We start from the raw sequence: 6,963 nt of genomic DNA, 5'->3' as shown, positions 1-6,963 counted from the left end.
GCTGCAGTCTTCTGGGGTGGAGGGCCGTTTCCTACATTGCTCACACATGTGGCTGTTGGTAGGTGGTCTCAGTTCCTGAGCACATAGGTCAAACCATACAACTACCTGAGTGCCCTCACAACATGGCAGGTGACTTCCCCCAAAGTGAGCGACACAGAAAAGAGAGCAAGGAGGAAACCACAGAGCCTCTTATGACCCGCTCTTGGATGTCATGTAGTTCCTGCTTTGTTCTATTCATTAGAAGTGCGTCCCCAAGCCCAGTGCAGAGTCAAGGAGAGGGTAAGTAGGTGCCACCATTTTTTTTTAAACTGGGGATTGAACTGGGACTGCTTTACCATTGAGCCACCTCTTTTTTTTTTTTTTTTTTTGAGACAGGTTCTCACTAATTTGCACAGGGCCCTGCAAAGTTGCTAAGTCTGGCCTCTAACTTGCAATTCTCCTATCACCTCCCTAGGTGCTGGGATTACGGGTGTGCACCATTGTGCCTGGCTACACTTTTCTTTTAAAGAGATGGGGTCTTGTGTTGCCCATGTTGGTGTTGAATGCAGTCCTCCTGCATCAGCCTCCTGAGTAGCTGGGATGATGGACATGCCACAATGTCCAGTGAGGCTCCACTTCCGTGGGTGTGTGGGGTGCTGAGGATTTAACCCACAAGTGCTCCACCACTGAACAACATCCCCTTTTTATTTTTTATTTTGAGACAGGGTCTCGTTAAGTTGCTGAGGTTGGCCTCGAACTTGCAATCCCCCTTGCCTCAGCCTCCGGAGTCACTGGGATTAAAGGTGTGCATCACTGTGCTGCACCTTTCCTTGGACCGTTTTGAAAACCCAGTGTGTATTTTACATCTCAGCACATCTCTGTTCAGATGCCAAATTTTCACTGAAATACTGGATTTGTATTTAGATTCTATAACATTTACATTTATAAAAAAGTAGAGTCATGTACTATGTTATCCTAAATATTCTAAAATCTTCTGTAATGGCATGTGTATCAGATTCTAAATGAAAATGAATTAAAATTCAGTTTCTCATTCACACTAGCTGCACATCAAGTGCTCTGTAAGCCCAGTGTGCCCCTGGCATTGGACTTGGTGGTTCTAATTGAGCTGCCATGGGAGGAAATGGGCATTACTAACGAGTGGTATTACTAACGAGGCAGACTCAGAACGGGTTCTAGAAGCCAGGTCATAGAAAATGGGGGATGCAGGTAAGCAGAGATGTTCCCACCTTGCTCACCCCTCCATCCCTCATCCATCTGTCCATCCACTGTTCATCTGAGAAGTACCTTGTATTCTGCTCTGAACGAGTCCCTGGGGCCAGGAGAGGATATAGCTGAGAGAGAGACTGACAGGTCCCCGTCCTCAGGGAAAGAAATTCATTAGCAGCCTCCACCATCGAATGGCATGATTCCAATTGGACAGACGCACGGAGGTGGCAGGGAGGCCGTGGGATCTGAGCTGAACAGGGGCGTTAGGGAAGGTTTCTCAGGAGGAGACACTGACATGGATGTCCTTCGGAAGGAGCCTGCTTTGATTAGCCACTCTTGGACAAACCCAGCCCCACTCTGGTGGCTACAGCAGCCGGAACCTATTTTCATGCTCCTGGGCTGCAGGTTGATCAATCTGACTAGGATAAGCTAGGCTGGCCTGGGAGGTTTTGCCCCAAACTATGTTTTGAGTTTAGATCTGCTCTGTGTTCCTTCTGGAGCCCAGGATGAAGGGGCTCCAGCTCCGAGAGCACGCTCTTCTCAGGCATGTCACTGGCATGCAAGAAAGGAAGTCACACGAGGCCTATTCGTGCTAGCAGCCTGACATCAGTGGGAAAGGAAAGGCACTCCACCCACAGCGGGTGGAGATAGGGCTGAATAACCACCTGGGTACTAACTGAATAATTGGTACTCTTAGGACATTCACGGAGCAGTAGGACTCAGGGCGTCTTGGGCACAGCATCCAGGAGGAAGGCCCTGGGGGAGGATGGAACCTGGGGCTGTTCAATGCCTGGAGTCTGAGGAGTTTGCTCTTCACCTTCACCGCCCCAGATACCACACCAGGCCAGAAATCCACTACCTCTTTCTGGACAATGGCCATGGCCCCCAGATGCTCTCTGGTGGTCCCCCTGCCCCGATTCCCACCCTCCCCACACAGCAGCCACTACATCTGCAAAGGCCCTGGGAATCAGCAAGGACTGGCTTGGCCACGGTTGCTCACGGAAGCACCGCGTGGAATTAGTTAGCCAGTGGTGAGAACAGTGCTTTAGGATCCGGCTGGCCTGTGGGTAGCCCTAGTCCATCCACACACTAGTTGTGAGCTCCAGCATGTGACTTCTGTTTTCTGTCTTCTTACCTGAAGAATGAACTAACAGTGACCTTATAGTAAATATATATTTTTAAATTAGAGCTTCACAGTTACACAGAGTAAGTTGGGTTCATCCCGACACACTCATACGTGCATGGAATTCAGTTTCCATCAATGATCCTCCTACCTTATAGACCCTCCCTCCCTCCCTTCCTCCCCCTCTTCCTTCCCTCCCTCCTTCCTTCCCTCCTTACTTCCCTCCTTCCCTCCTTCCTTCCTTTCTTCCCTCCTTCCTTCCTTCCTTTCTTCCCTCCCTCCTTCTTTCCTTGCTTTTTTCTTTCTTGGTACTGGAGATTGGACCCAGGAGTACTCAACCACTGAGCCACATCCCCAGTAATTTTTAAATTTTAAGACAGACTCTCAGGTTGAGGATATAGCTCAGTTGGCAGAGTGCTTGCCTCACAAACACAAAGCCCTGGGTTCAATCTACAGCACTGAAAAAAAAAAAAAAAAAAAAAAAAAAAAAAAAAGGCAGACTCTCACTAAGTTGCTTAGGACCTCACTAAATTGAGGCTTTGAGCTCCTGATCCTCCTGCCTCAGCCTCCCCAGCTGCTGGGATCACAGGCGTGCACCACCATGCCCAGCCTTACAAGTTTTTAATGAGGAATGAAAGGGTTTGGTAGTAGCAAGGGTTGTCAGGGACCCTGGTGCTTTCCTAGTTCAAGGTTCCAGGGCACGTCTGCATCTTATTACCAGAGGGCTTTCCTCCAATCACTGGCCTCCACACTCAGGCAGAATGGAGGAATTAACAAGCCCGGCAGTGTCCTTCACCCATGACTGTTGGTGTATAACTATCCCAGCTCCCTCTCCCCTTGGGTGAGATAATTCTGTGGTTTGTGAATATATTGGGGTTCTCCAGAGAAACAGAACCAACAGATTATATCTGTCTATATCTAAGTCTCTTTGGGCTTTATAACAAAAATGCCGTAAATTACCAGGTGTGGCCGCGAGTGTCTACACTCCCAGTCACTTGGACCCCTGGGGTGTGGCTTATAAACAACAAAACTTATTTCTCATAGTCCTGGAGGCGGCAAAGTCCAAGGTCACGGGGCCAGATCCAGTGTCTAGAGAGGACCCACTTTCTGATCCACACACAGTGTCTTCTCACTGTCCTCATGTGCAGAAGGGGTGAGGTGTCTTTCTGGGGTCCTTTTATAAGGACACAACTTAATCACCTCCCACAGGACTCGTTTCCTGACACTGTTCCCTGGGAGGTTAGGATTCGGTGTATGAATTGGGGCACACGGGCACTCCGACCACTCCGACCACAGCAGGATCTGTATCTGTATCTACGAGGTGTTAGGAGGAATCGGCTCACGTGGTCATGGAAGCTATGCCCTACAAATTGCCCTCTGCAGGGGAAACGAGTAGCATAAACCTCAGTTCTGAGAACCAGGAGAAGATGGATGCCCAGAGCAAGCAGTGAAGCGGAGGAAGAATTCAGCCTTTGTCTCCTTTTCATTCTCTGTGGGCCCTCTGAGGTCCATCCACAGTGGCGAGGATGATCTGCTCTACTCAGTCCACCACTTCAAATACTATTCTCCTCCTCCAGAAACACCTTCACAGAAACAGTCAGAAATAATGTTTTACCAGATATCTGGGCACCCCATAGTCCAGTCAAGATGACACATAAAATGAACCAGCACAGTGTTCTACACTATTTCCCAGAGTTCCCAGCAGAATTAAGATCCAGATGTCCACTGGAAACTTGCCTGATACCACTATTTCTTAGTTGTCTCTCATTCCTTATCTCATTCCCTGACTACCCTACCATCATGTCCTGAGATCACCTTCCAAGTCAACTACCTGCTCTCAAATGCTTGTTTCAGGGTCAGTTTCTGGGCAACCCAAACAAAGATAGAAAGCAAAACAAGCATTTGTTAAACCCCTCTACAAATCGGACCCTGGGTAGTTGGTGGGAACATACAAGCAAACAAGCCCTAGCCTGTCCCTACTCTCAGGAAGTTGAGAGTTGGGGAATGGGCAATGGCGAGGAAACAAATAATGCCATAATTCTGGATAGTGACAAATACTGGGAAGAAAATGGTTTGATAAGTGATGGGAGTAGCTTTATGGCATGTTGGAGAGGCCTCTCTGAAGATCTGACATTTAAGCTGAGTTCTACGGGATGAAAGGGGAACGACCATGGAACAGCATTCCAGAAAGATAATAGTAAGTACAAAGGCTCTAAGACAAAAATGTGCTAGGGATATCCAAGGAGAAAAATTAAATTATGTAGTTGAAGTATAGTCAAGTAAAGAGGACACTGCAGAAATTAGTAGTAAGAAGTAAGTGGGTAGCTGGTTGAGGTGGCACACGCCTGTAATCCCAGTGGCTCAGGAGGCTGAGGCAGGAGGATCACGAGTTCAAAACCAGCCTCAGCAAAAGCGAGGTGCTATGCATCTCAGTGAGACCTTGTCTCTAAATAACATGGAAATACAAAATAGGACTGGGGAGGTGGGTTGTGATTGTTTCCAATGAGATGATGGTGACCTAGGCTTAGGATTATAGAGGTGGAGAAAGGGAAATGGACAGATTTGAGACATGTTGCAGTCAGAGCTGACAGGACCTGCTGATGGATTGACTATGTAGATTGAGGAAGAGGAATTGAAAATGACTCTTCAGTTCCTAGTTCAACTGGAAGGGTGGTTGATTTGCTGATATGGGACAGATCTGCAGGAACAAGTTTGGGATCAGAACGTGTGTGTGAAAATGAAGAGTTCAGTATTAGGTTAGAGATGGTCACTAGACACCCCAGAGGCTATTTCAAATAGGCAGCTGGGTTACTGGTCTGGAACTTCAGGGAGGTCTTGGCTCAGAGATGCATCAAGAACTCATTAATTTATATAGTATCACTGTCCAATGGAAATGGAATGAGAACTGTGTATGTGATTTAAAAATTTCTAGTAGTGACATTGAAAAAGTAAAAAGCATGCTTGCCTAGCATGTACTGAAAAAAATTAAAATAACTCATGTTTATTACAGAAATAGTCATGATAGCCAAGTTATGGAATCAGCCTATATGCCCATCAGTGGATAAATGGATAAAGAAAATGTGGCACATGTACACAGTTAAATATTATGCAGCCATAAAGAAGAATTAAATCATGATATTTGCAGGAAAATGGATGGAACAACAGATTATCATGTTAAGCAAAAAAAGCCAGACTTAGAAAGACAAATTATCTCATGTTTTCTCTCATATTGGGAATCTGGGGAGGGAGAATAACATGAAAATAAAAGGTGGATATTAGGGAAGGGGAAAGAGGTTGGTGGGGGGAAGAGGGAAACAGGAAGGGTGGATACAAAGTATGTTATATGTATATGTAAAATTGTCACAATGAATCCCATTATTCTGTACAAGTAATATGCACTAATAATTATAACAAAAAGAAGAAACACATGAAATTAATTCAAATAAAATATTTATTTTAACCAGTGTATCCCAACTACTATTTCAACACGTAAACAATATAAAAATTGTCGATAATGCATTTTATGTTTTTTCATCTAAGGAAGTTGTATCTACTACATTTTGAGTTTTTCTTTTTGGCGAATCCAGCGTCTCCCTTTCAGCAGGTAAGCATTCTACCTCTGAGCTACACCCCCGCTCTATTTAAGGGTACATTTAATTCAGAGTCCCCGCCTTTCAAGCCCTCAATTGCCTCCTACTGGCTAGCTCGTGCCACACCGCTCAGCGCAGCCCTTGGATTTTTCCGAAGCCAGGAGCCTGAGTCCACCCGGACCATATAGAGAAAGCACTTCCGTTGGGACGTCTAGGAGGAACGGAAGTCGTGCGCGTACACGCGCAGCGGCGGACCGCTGAAAGGAGGACCGCGCCGCCCGGCAGAGCTTCCGCTGAAGGACGGTAGACCCCGCGGCAGGTGGAGGTGAGCGGAGGTGGGCGCTGGCTGGGTAAGCTTACTTGACCGTGGGCCGCGCCCGGGGCAGGAGTCACGGAATCCTGGAGATGCGGGGGGAAAGAAGTCCCTGTGGTTGCGACGCGGGGCCTGGAGGCTGGGTTCGTGCCCATCCCCGCTGCGTACGCCCGCGTGACCTTGGGCAAGCCACCCCACTTCATCTGAGCCCCAGCTTCCTCATCCGTGAAGTGGGAATGATAAACGTGCTTCACAGGGTTGCCGTGAGTTCAGGGCAGTGATTCTTGGAAAGTGCTTTGCAGCACACCTAACACGTTGTAACCTTCCAGTCAAAACGCTTAGGATGCTGTAGGCTGTTGTTGCCACTTACAAAATTCATTTGAGACCCCGGACAGGCGCCTGCATTGCTCTGCAAAGCATTATACTTGTATTGTTGCATTTGATTCTCAACAGACTTAACAGAGATAGGTGCTGTCATTCCTATTTCCCACATGAACAGAGATTTCCAGAGTTTAAGACAGGTGCCTGAGGTTACCTGATTAGGCAACTTTTGGGTCAGATCCTGACTCTAATATCCATACTCTTAGCCACAATGCTCTTATATCCCCCATGAAAGAAGGCGGGGGCTGTGAATTTTCTGCTACTGAAGTCTTAACTGTATGCCAAGTTGGGTTTTTAATATTCTCCTTTGTTCTCATAACACCCCTGGTACTACATTTATTTTTCTTTTA

The 6,963-nt window shown here is 47.0% G+C and overlaps 1 protein-coding gene across 1 annotated transcript in view; it reads left to right on the top strand.

Moving 5' to 3' along the window:
• The first annotated feature begins 6,111 nt into the window (after nucleotides 1-6,111).
• Nucleotides 6,112-6,963, top strand: part of CDK5RAP1 (CDK5RAP1 mitochondrial tRNA methylthiotransferase) — a 35,447-nt gene continuing 34,595 nt past the window's right edge. Inside the window, exon 1 of the mRNA XM_079128232.1 lies at nucleotides 6,112-6,244. The gene's annotated coding sequence lies outside the window, so the exon portion shown is untranslated. The remainder of the gene's footprint in view (nucleotides 6,245-6,963) is intronic.

This window comes from Sciurus vulgaris (genome assembly GCF_902686455.1).
Source record: "Sciurus vulgaris genome assembly, chromosome: 2".
Lineage (NCBI taxonomy): Eukaryota > Metazoa > Chordata > Mammalia > Rodentia > Sciuridae > Sciurus > Sciurus vulgaris.
The sequence above is the reverse complement of the archived record's forward strand: the minus strand, read 5'-3'. Positions and strand labels throughout refer to the sequence as shown.